Genomic DNA, 12,735 nt, shown 5'->3' on the forward strand with positions numbered 1-12,735 from the left:
GGAGGGAGTCCGGGAAAAAGTCTGGACCTGCGGAAGAGGCAAGAGACTCTTTCTTCCCTCTTTGTTTCCTGGTGCGCGAGGAGAGGGGATTCACAGCGCTGCTTAAAGGAGCTCCAGAGACGGGTGTGGGACGCCGGGGATGCTGCCGCCGCCGCCACCAAGAGGCCTGTGTGCGAGCACAGGTCACTGTCCACGCCCCCCTTCCGGGGAGCCTGTGCAGCCTGCCACTGCCGGCCCCGGGATCCAAGGAAAACTTCCCCGGGAGAGCACAGAGCGCGCCTCGGGCTGGTGCAACGTCACGCCGGCCTCTGCCGCTGCACGCTCGCCCCGCCTCCGTACCCCTCCCTCACTCCCCCCCCCCCAACCCCGCCGGAGTGAGCCAGAGTCCCCGAAGCGGCTGCTCCTTTAACCCTGTCCTGTCTGAGCGGAAAAACAGACGCCTTCGGGCGACCTACACGCAGGGGCAGGGCCAAATCCAAAACTGAGACCCAGGAGCTGTGAGAACAAAGAAGAGAAAGGGAAATCTCTCCCAGCAGCCTCAGAAGCAGTGGATTAAAGCTCCACAATCAACTCGATGTACCCTGCATCTGTGGAATACATGAACTGACAACGAATCATCCCAAACTGAGGAGCCGTGTGGATGAAAGGCTCTTGGTGCTGCAGCCAGGAGTCAGTGCTGTGCCTCTGAGGTGGGAGAGCCAACTTCAGGACACGGGTCCACAAGAGACCTCCCAGCTCCACATAATATCAAACGGCGAAAATCTTCCAGAGATCTCCATCTCAACACCAGCACCCAGCTTCACTCAACGACCAGCAAGCTACAGTGCTGGACACCCTATGCCAAACAACTAGCAAGACAGGAACACAACCCCACCCATTAGCAGAGAGGCTGCCTAAAATCATAAAAAGTCCACAGACACCCCAAAACACACCACCAGACGTGGACTTGCCCACCAGAAAGACAAGATCCAGCCTCATCCACCAGAACACAGGCACTAGTCCCCTCCACCAGGAAGCCTACACAACCCACTGAACCAACCTTAGCCACTAGGGACAGACACCAAAAACAACGGGAACTACGAACCTGCAGCCTGCAAAAAGGAGACCCCAAACACAGTAAGATAAGCAAAATGAGAAGACAGAAAAACACACAGCAGGAGAAGGAGCAAGATAAAAACCCACCAGACCTAACAAATGAAATAGGCAGTCTACCTGAAAAAGAATTCAGAATAATGATAGTAAAGATGATCCAAAATCTTGGAAATAGAAGAGACAAAATGCAAGAAGCAGTTAACAAGGGCCTAGAAGAACTAAAGATGAAACAAGCAATGATGAACAACACAAGAAATGAAATTAAAAATACTCTAGAAGGGATCAATAGCAGAATAACTGAGGCAGAAGAACGGATAAGTGACGTGGAAGATAAAATAATGGAAATAACTACTGCAGAGCAGAAAAAAGAATGAAAAGAACTGAAGACAGTCTCAGAGACCTCTGGGACAACATTAAACGCACCAACATTCGAATTATAGGGGTTCCAGAAGAAGAAGAGAAAAAGGAAGGGACTGAGAAAATATTTGAAGAGATTATAGTTGAAAACTTCCCAAATATGGGAAAGGAAATAGTTAATCAAGTCCAGGAGGCACAGAAAGTCCCATACAGGATAAATCCAAGGAGAAATACACCAAGACACATATTAACCAAACTGTCAAAAATTAAACACAAAGAAAATATATTAAAAGCAGCAAGGGAAAAACAACAAATAACACACAAGGGAATCCCCATCAGGATAACAGCTGATCTTTCAGCAGAAACTCTGCAAGCCAGAAGGGACTGGCAGGACATACTTAAAGTGTTGAAGGAGAAAGACCTGCAACCAAGATTACTCTACCCTTGGGCTTCCCTGGTGGCGCAGTGGTTGGGAGTCCGCCTGCCGATGCAGGGGACACGGGTTCGTGCCCCAGTCTGGGAGGATCCCACATGCCGCGGAGCGGCTGGGCCCGTGAGCCATGGCCGCTGGGCCTGCGCGTCCGGAGCCTGTGCTCCGCAGCGGGAGAGGCCACAACAGTGAGAGGCCCATGTACCGCAAAAAAAAAAAAAAAAAAAAAGATTACTCTACCCAGCAAGGATCTCTCATTCAGATTTGATGGAGAAATTAAAACCTTTACAGACAAGCAAAAGCTGAGAGAGTTCAGCACCACCAAACCAGCTTTACAACAAATGCTAAAGGAACTTCTCTAGGCAAGAAACACAACAGAAGGAAAAGACCTACAACAACGAACCCAAAACAAGTAAGAAAATGGGAATAGGAACATACATATCGACAATTACCTTAAATGTAAATGGACTAAATGCTCCCACCAAAAGACACAGATTGGCTGAATGGATACAAAAACAAGACCCATATATATGCTGTCTACAAGAGACGCACTTCAGACCTAGAGACACATACAGACTGAAAGTAAGGGGATGGAAAAAGATATTCCATGCAAATGGAAACCAAAAGAAAGCTGGAGTAGCAATTGTCATATCAGACAAAATAGACTTTAAAATAAAGACTACTAGAAGAGACAAAGAAGGACACTACATAATGATCAAGGGATCAATCCAAGAAGAAGATATAACAATTGTAAATATTTATGCACCCAAATAGGAGCACCTCAATACATAAGGCAAATACTAACAGCCATAAAAGGGGAAATCGACAGTAACACATTCATAGTAGGGGACTTTAACACCCCACTTTCACCAATAGACAGATCATCCAAAATGAAAATAAATAAGGAAACACAAGCTTTAAATGATACATTAAACAAGATGGACTTAATTGATATTTATAGGACATTCCATTCTAAAACAACAGAATACACATTTTTCTCAAGTGCTCATGGAACATTCTCCAGGATAGATCATATCTTGGGTCACAAATCAAGCCTTGGTAAATTTAAGAAAATTGAAATTGTATCAAGTATCTTTTCCGACCACAACGCTATGAGACTAGATATCAATTACAGGAAAAGATCTGTAAAAAATACAAACACATGGAGGCTAAACAATACACTACTTAATAACGAAGTGATCACTGAAGAAATCAAAGAGGAAATCAAAAAATACCTAGAAACAAATGACAATGGAGACACGACGACCCAAAACCTATGGAATGCAGCAAAAGCAGTTCTAAGAGGGAAGTTTATAGCAATACAATCCCACCTTAAGAAACAGGAAACATCTCGAATAAACAACCTAACCTTGCACCTAAAGCAATTAGAGAAAGAACAAAAACACCCCAAAGTTAGCAGAAGGAAAGAAATCATAAAAATCAGATCAGAAATAAATGAAAAAGAAATGAAGGAAATGATAGCAAAGATCAATAAAACTAAAAGCTGGTTCTTTGAGAAGATAAACAAAATTGATAAGCCATTAGCCAGACTCATCAAGACAAAAAGGGAGAAGACTCAAATCAATAGAATTAGAAATGAAAAAGGAGAAGTAACAACTGACACTGCAGAAATACAAAAGATCATGAGAGATTACTACAAGCAACTCTATGTCAATAAAACGGACAACCTAGAAGAAATGGACAAATTCTTAGAAATGCACAACCTGCCAAGACTGAACCAGGAAGAAATAGAAAATATGAACAGAACAATCACAAGCACTGAAATTGAGACTGTGATAAAAAATCTTCCAACAAACAAAAGCCCAGGACCAGAAGGCTTCACAGGTGAATTCTATCAAACATTTAGAGAAGAGTTAACACGTATCCTTCTCAAACTCTTCCAAAATATAGCAGAGGGAGGAATACTCCCAAACTCATTCTACGAGGCCACCATCACCTTGATACCAAAACCAGACAAGGATGTCACAAAGAAAGAAAACTACAGGCCAATATCACTGATGAACATAGATGCAAAAAATCCTCAACAAAATACTAGCAAACAGAATCCAACAGCACATTAAAAGGATCATACACCATGATCAAGTGGGGTTTATTCCAGGAACGCAAGGATTCTTCAATATACGCAAATCAGTCAACGTGATACACCATATTAACAAATTGAAGGAGAAAAACCACATGATCATCTCAATAGATGCAGAGAAAGCTTTCGACAAAATTCAACACCCATTTATGATAAAAACCCTGCAGAAAGTAGGCATAGAGGGAACTTTCCTCAACATAATAAAGGCCAAGTATGACAAACCCACAGCCAACATCATCCTCAATGGTAAAAAACTGAAAGCATTTCCACTAAGATCAGGAACAAGACAAGGTTGCCCACTCTCACCACTCTTATTCAACATAGTTTTGGAAGTTTTAGCCACAGCAATCAGAGAAGAAAAGGAAATAAAAGGAATCCAAATCGGAAAAGAAGAAGTAAAGCTGTCACTGTTTGCAGATGACATGATACTATACATAGAGAATGCTAAAGATCCTACCAGAAAACTACTAGAGCTAATCAATGAATTTGGTAAAGTAGCAGCATACAAAATTAATGCACAGAAATCTCTGGCATTCCTATACACTAATGATGAAATATCTGAAAGTGAAATCAAGAAAACACTCCCATTTACCACTGCAACAAAAAGAATAAAATATCTAGGAATAAACCTACCTAAGGAGACAAAAGACCTGTATGCAGAAAATTATAAGACACTGATGAAAGAAATTAAAGATGATACAAATAGATGGAGAGATATACCATGTTCTTGGATTGGAAGAATCAACATTGTGAAAAGGACTCTACTACCCAAAGCAATCTACAGATTCAATGCAATCCCTATCAAACTACCACTGGCATTTTTCACAGAACTAGAACAAAAAATTTCACAATTTCTATGGAAACACAAAAGACCCCGAATAGCCAAAGCAACCTTGGGAACGAAAAATGGAGCTGGAGGAAGCAGGCTCCCTGACTTCAGACTATACTACAAAGCTACAGTAATCAAGACAGTATGGTACTGGCACAAAAACAGAAAGATAGATCAATGGAACAGGAGAGAAAGCCCAGAGATAAACCCACGCACATATGGTCACCTTATTTTTGATAAAGAAGGCAGGAATGTATAGTGGAGAAAGGACAGCCTCTTCAATAAGTGGTGCTGGGAAAACTGGACAGGGACATGTAAAAGTATGAAATTAGATCACTCCCTAACACTATACACCAAAATAAGCTCAAAATGGATTAAAGACCTAAATGTAAGGCCAGGAACTATCAAACTCTTAGAGGAAAACATAGGCAGAACACTCTATGACATAAATCACAGCAAGATCCTTTTTGACCCACCTCCTAGAGAAATGGAAATAAAGACAAAAATAAACACATGGGACCTAATGAAACTTAAAAGCTTTTGCACAGCAAAGGAAACCATAAACAAGACCAAAAGACAACCCTCAGAATGGGAGAAAATATTTGCAAATGAAGCAACTGACAAAGGATTACTCTCCAAAATTTATAAGCAGCTCAATAACAAAAAAACAAACAACTCAATCCAAAAATGGGCAGAAGACCTAAATAGACATTTCTCCACAGAAGATATACAGACTGCCAACAAACACATGAAAGAATGCTCAACATCTTTACTCATTAGAGAAATGCAAATCAAAACTACAATGAGGTATCATCTCATACCAGTCAGAATGGCCATGATCAAAAAATCTAGAAACAATAAATGCTGGAGAGGGTGTGGAGAAAAGGGAACACTCTTGCACTGCTGGTGGGAATATGAATCGGTATAGCCACTATGGAGAACACTATGGAGGTTCCTTACAAAACTACAAATAGAACTACCATATGACCCAGCAATCCCAGTACTGGGCATATACCCTGAGAAAACCATAATTCAAAAAGAGTCATGTACCAAAATGTTCATAGCAGCCCTATTTACAATAGCCCGGAGATGGAAACAACCTAAGTGTCCATCATCGGATGAATGGATAAAGAAGATGTGGCACATATATACAATGGAATATTGCTCAGCCATAAAAAGAAACTAAATTGAGCTATTTGTAATGAGGTGGATAGACCTAGAGTCTGTCATACAGAGTGAAGTAAGTCAGAAAGAGAAAGACAAATACCGTATGCTAACACATATATATGGAATTTAAGAAGAAAAAAAATGTCATGAAGAACCTAGGGGTAAAACAGGAATAAAGACACAGACTTACTAGAGAACAGACTTGAGGATATGGGGAGGGGGAAGGGTAAGCTGTGACAAAGCGAAAGAGAGGCATGGACATATATACACTACCAAAAGTAAGGTAGATAGCTAGTGGGAAGCAGCGGCATAGCACAGGGAGATCAGCTCGGTGCTTTGTTACCGCCTGGAGGGGTAGGATACGAAGGGTGGGAGGGAGACGCAAGAGGGAGGGGATATGGGAACATATGTATATGTATAACTGATTCACTTTGTTATAAAGCAGAAACTAACAAAATAAGTAATATTGTTATGGAAACTAAATCCCTAAGCAGAAGAAAATTATGGTATGCTGTTTACTATGAAAGTATCTCCTTGTTAAAATTTAACTCTTTTCTCTCTCACACCTGGTGTTGAAGTCCATACTCTTTTTTATAAAATAAATTTTAAAAAATGTATTGTGGTAAGAACATTTGACATGACATCTGTCCTCTTAACCGATACTTAAATGTACATCAAAGTACTGTTACCTGTAAGTACATATTTGACAGCAGCTCTCCAGTTCTTATTCATCTTGCATAACTGAAATTTTATACCCATTGATTGGCAACTCCCCATTTTCCCCTCCCAGCCTCTGGCAACCACAATTCTGTTCTTGGCTTCCAAGAGTTTGCCTATTTCAGACATCTCATATAAATGGAATCATGCAATATTTGCCTTTCTATAATTCACTTATTTCATGAATTAGCATAATGTCCTACAGGTTCACCCATGTTGTTGCATACGACAGGATTTCCTTCCTTTCTTAAGGCGAAATACTATTCCCCCAAGCCCCTGACAACTACTGATCCTTTTATTGTCTCCAAAGTTTTCCCTTTTCCAGAATGTCACAGAGTTGGAATCATAAAGTATGTAACTTTTTTCAGATTGGCTTCTGTCATGTGGCAATATGCATTTAAGTTTCTTCCATGTCTTTTCATTCTTGATAGTTCATTTCTTTTCAGTGCTGAATAAAATTGCATTTCTGGATGTACTACAGTCTATTTATCCATTCACTTGCTAAAGGATATCTTAGTTGCTTCCAACTTCTGGTAATTATGAAAAAGCTTCTATAATTATCCATATTCAGGTATTTGTGTGAACATAAGTTTCATCCATTTGGCGAAATACCAAGGAAAGAGATTGCTGGATTGTATGGTTACTCCAAATTGTGTTCCAAAGTGGCAGAAACATTTTGCTTTCCCACCAGCAAAGAATGAGTGTTCCTGTTGTTCCACATCCTCCCCAGCATTTGATACTGTCAGTGCTCTGGATTTTGGCCTTTCTAGTAGGTGTGTAGTCGTATCTTATTGTTGCCTTAATTTGCAGTTCCTCATGATATATGATGTTGAGTGTTTTCATATGCTTATTTGCCAAACATAGCCTTTTGAACTGATCCAGGAACTTTTTATTTTGTTGCAGCTGAAGATAATGTCATAATAAAACTTATATTTGAGTCCTTCTAATATCTCTTGAGATGGTAAATCTTCCATGCAGTGACTCAGATGACCTCAAATAATACCTCCATTAGCAATAGGTGGGTCTCACAACTAAAGATACAAGAGCTGTTTGGTTTAGACTTCTGCTTTCTTCTTAAAACACAAAATGGAGAAGTAAAGAGAGAAAAGGGAAGCTAGGCTGATACAAATAGGTTTTGTAATTAGAAAGGGATTTTAAAGGACCCATTCAGCTGAATGATCTAATTCTAGGTAAATTTAGTGAGGAAAGAAAACATGCATATCTTGTTTACATTTAAAAATCATCCAGTCATTTCAAGGAAATAAGCTGATATGGCACATCTGGCTATTTCTTTAGTCCCAGGAGAACTTAAGGAAGCTGGAAGACTTCCCCAGATAATGTGGGAGTGGGGGTGGATTTGTTTTAAGATTGTGTGCAGCTTTGGCTTGGAACAGGAGGCAGCTTAGAAATCTGTGAGAGGGTAAAAGAGGAACAGAAGGTATTGAGCTTCTCTGGCTGTTTGCCAGCTTTGCCTTGAATACACAGTGTTGTGTATTATATCTGCTCCAACTGGGATTAGTCCTGGTGGACTCAGGGATAAAATCAGGGCAATAGAGAAACCCTGAGCAGTATGATTCCAGAGGAAATGAGACTAACTAATCCTTAACAGTTGCTTTCTCACCTCACCCACTCTAAACTGACAAAGGAAGTAACATCTAAGGAGTTTATCTTACTAATGCTATTTCTCTAGGGGCAAACGTGAAGGTCTGAGAGCTGTCTGTGGGTGGGGAGTAATTGACTTGTTTCTTTGTATTTGAGGTTTTCCACCCCGTGGGAGATGCATCAACTTCCCACTTTCCAGCTTTTCTAGCTGACAATATCTGAGGCTGTCCTTCTCTATATGCATGTCTTAGTAGAATAAGCAATAGTGTTGTGTAAAAATGAGGTAGCTGACCCAAAAGTAACACATTAGGGAAACAAACATTTCCAAAGACAAGCAATATGTTGGATTACAGATTCCAACCTAGGCAGAAATATTAGAAGAGAGGAGACAAAAATAATAATAAACATACTAATAAAGGAAGATAGTTCAAATATGAAACTAGAAGATACTAGTAAAGGAAGATAGTTCAAATATGAAACTAGAACAAGAAAACATAAAGAAAGGAATCAAGGGAAAATATGAGATATAAGAAAACTTAATAGTTGAAATATACAGAATAAAATAGAATAAATGAGAATGGATAGAATTGAGGAACAAATCAGTAAACTGCAGAGACCAAATAAAAAGTTTTTTCCAGAAAGAACCAAAAAATTACGAAGAATTTTTTTTAAAAAAAGGAGAGCCAAAAATTATGGAGCGTAGAAGTAAAAATGTTAAAGTCCAAATAATAGAAATCCCAGAAAAATGATATCTCAAAAAAGGGGAGATAAGTAAATACTTGAATAATGGAGATGAAATTTCCAGACTTAAGAAAGACAAAAGAGCACTATATGAGAAAAGCCATGGAGAGTCAAAGGGGGAAGGGAGGCAAAACATTAAAAAAAAAAAATCTTGCCCTTAGCAAATTTATGACAAATTTAGGAATATCAGAACAAAGAAAAAAATCTAGTGATTCCAATAGAAATAGCATATCACATAGAAAAAAAAAAGATTTTCATTGACCTCACATTTTCCAACAGCTGTAATAGATTCATGAAGGAAATACAATAGCAATTTTAAAGTTTTGAAGGAAAAAACTTAGAACTAGGATTTTATACCCAACCAAACTCTATTTAATTATAAGGGTTTGATTCAACAATATTCTCAAGCATCAGGGGTTACAGAAGTTGACTGCACAAAGACCCACTTGAAAAGCCTTTGGGATAAATTAATAAATAAGACCAAAAAAAAATCCAGAGTACACCACAAGAAATATATGAAGCAGAGATGACTAAACATCTTGATAAAATGTATGTATCCTAAAAGAAAATATGTATGTATCCCTCCCACAAAGTATATCCATAATTTCCCTGATTTGAAAGTCTGGATCAATTCTATTCAAGAAAACTTTCGGTTATGATGGAAGTATTCTACATTTTCACCCTGTAAATGGGAGCCACTAGCCACATAGCTATTGTATGTTTGAGATATGGCTTCTATGACTTAGAGACTGAATGTTTAACTTGTACTTAATTTTAATTAATGTTAATCTTAATAGCCACATGTGGCTAGTGACTACTTTTTGGACAGTATAAGTCTAGAAGATATCAATAAAATGTAAGACTTGGGAAAGAGCAAGGAATATGAAAGCCAGGTGAATTCTCATCTTATTTGGGGGGAGAAATAGTTATCAACTATTTAAAAAGAAAGAAAGAATTTGAAAAGATGAAAACAAGGACAAAAAATACCAATAGTAACAATAAATATAATTAAACTAAACTTACAAGTTAAGAGACAAAGATTGATGAACTGAATAAAAATAAAATGCAGATATGCATAGTTTACAAGTGACACATCTAAAATATAATTTCATGTAAAGTGAAAAGATAGGAATAGAAATATCAGGCAAATATAAATAAAAAGAAACCTGGGGTATCTAATTATCAGAGAATATATACTTTATGGTACAAAAGCATTATTAGGGATGGAGAGGGTAGGGAACAAAGAGAGTTATTGTATAATTTTAAAAGGTACAAAGTAAAATGTAGTATTTTATGCATCTGAACACCTAATAAATTTCTAGAACCACAAGGGGAAAGTGATAAACTTACCTTCATTGTAAGAGATCTCAACATCTTCCTTTTGATTATGAATAGTTCAAACAGACAAAAAATTAGGAAGAATATATAGGTGATGTGGACAATATAATTAACAAGCTACGACTAATGTAATTATATAAAGGTCTGCATCAAACAACAAGAAAAAAATCTAAAAAACTATTACAAAGAGATACTAAAAAAATTTGAATACCCAAAAGAAGGCAAGAAAGGAAAAACAAGAGAATAAAAAGCAAATGCATGCAGACTCTGGAGGGGCTCATGCCAGGGAGTGCTTCCTTGGGCTTCTGCTGCTGGTGTCCTTGTCCTCATGGTGGGAGGGGGCCACCCCTTGCCTCTGCAGGAGGCCCTCCAACACTAGCAAGCTTTTAAAAGGTTACTGCCAAAAGTTGTTTACATAAAAACTCAAAAGAGAAGAGGAACCAAGATGGCGGAGTAGAAGGACGTGTTCTCACTCCCTCCTGTGAGAACACCAGAATCACAACTAGCTGCTGGACAATCATTGACAGGAAGACACTGGAACTCACCAAAAAAGATACACCACATCCAAAGACAAAGGAGAAGACACAATGAGATGGTAGGAGGGGCGCAATCACAGTAAAACCAAATCTCAAAACTGCTGGGTGGGTGAATCAAAGACTAGAGAACACTTATACCACAGAAGTCCACCCACTGTAATGAAGGTTCTGAGCCCATCAGGCTTCCCAACGTGGGGGTCTGGCAACGGGAGGAGGAATTCCTAGAGAATCAGACGTTGAAGCCTAGTGGGATTTGATTGAAGGGCTTCTACAGGACTTGGGGAAACAGAGACTCCACTCTTGGAGGGCACACACAAAGTAGTGTGCACATCAGGACCCAGGGGAAGGAGCAGTGACCCCAGGCGAGACTGAACCAGACCTATGTGCTGGTGTTGGAGGGTCTCCTGCAGAGGCGAGGGGTGGCTGTGGCTCGCCGTGGGGATGGGGACACTGGCGGCGGAGGTTCTGGGAAGTGCTTCTTGGTGTGAGCCCTCCCAGAGTCTGTCATTAGCCCCACCAAAGAGCCCAGGTAGGATCCAGTGTTGGGTTACCTCAGGCCAAACCACCAACAGGGAACCCAGCCCCACCCATCAGCAGTCAAGCAGATTAAAGTTTTACTGAGCTCTCCGCAACAGAGCAACAGTCAGCTCTACTCACCACCAGTCCCTCCCATCAGAAAACTTACACAAGGCTCTTCGATAGCCTCATCCACTAGAGGGAAGACAGCAGAAGCAAGAACTACAATCATGCAGCCTGAGGAACAAAAACCACATTCACAGAAAGATAGACAAGATGAAAAGTCAGAGTGCTATGTGCCAGATGAAGGAACAAGATAAAACCCCAGAAAAACAACTACATGAAGTGGAGATAGGCAACCTCCAGAAAAAGAATTCATAAAAATGATAGTGAAGATGATCCAGGACCTCGGAAAAAGAATGGAGGCAAAGATCGAGAAGATGCAAGAAATGTTTAACAAAGACATAGAAGAATTAAAGAACAAACAAACAGAGATGAACAATACAATAACTGAAATGAAAACTAAACTAGAAGGAATCAATAGCAGAATAACTGAGGCAGAAGAATGGATAAGGGAACTGGAAGACAGAATGCTGGAATTCACTGTTGTGGAACAGAATAAAGAAAAAAGAATGAAAAGAAATAAAGACAACATTCATTTCTGGGATAACATTAAACGCAGCAACATTCACATTATAGGGGTCCCAAAAGGAGAAAAGAGAGAGAAAGGACCAGAGAAAATATTTGAAGAGACTATAGTCGAAAACTTCCCTAACATGGGAAAGGAAATAGCCACCCAAGTCCAGGAAGTGCAGCGAGTCCCATACAGGATAAACCCAAGGAGAAACACGCCAAGACACATAGTAATCAAATTGGCAAAAATTAAAGACAAAGAAAAATTATTGAAAGCAGCAAGGGAAAAAAGAAAAATAACATACAAGGGAACTCCCATAAGGTTAACAGCTGATTTCTCAGCAGAAACTCTACAAGCCAGAAGGGAGTGGCATGATATACTTAAAGTGATGAAAGGGAAAAACCTACAACCAAGATTACTCTACCTGCAAGGATCTCATTCAGATTCGATGGAGAAATCAAAAGCTTTACAGACAAGCAAAAGCTAAGAGAATTCAGCACCACCAAACCAGCTCTACAACAAATGCTAAAGTAAATTCTCTAAGTGGGAAACACAAGAGAAGGAAAGGATCTACAAAAACAAACCCAAAACAATTAAGAAAATGGTCATAGGAACATATATATCGATAATTACCTTAAAGGTGAAAGGATTAAATGCTCCAACCAAAAGACACAG

The sequence above is a fragment of the Mesoplodon bidens genome (genome assembly GCF_964165515.1).
Source record: "Mesoplodon bidens genome assembly, chromosome: 6".
Classification (NCBI taxonomy): Eukaryota; Metazoa; Chordata; class Mammalia; order Artiodactyla; family Ziphiidae; genus Mesoplodon; species Mesoplodon bidens.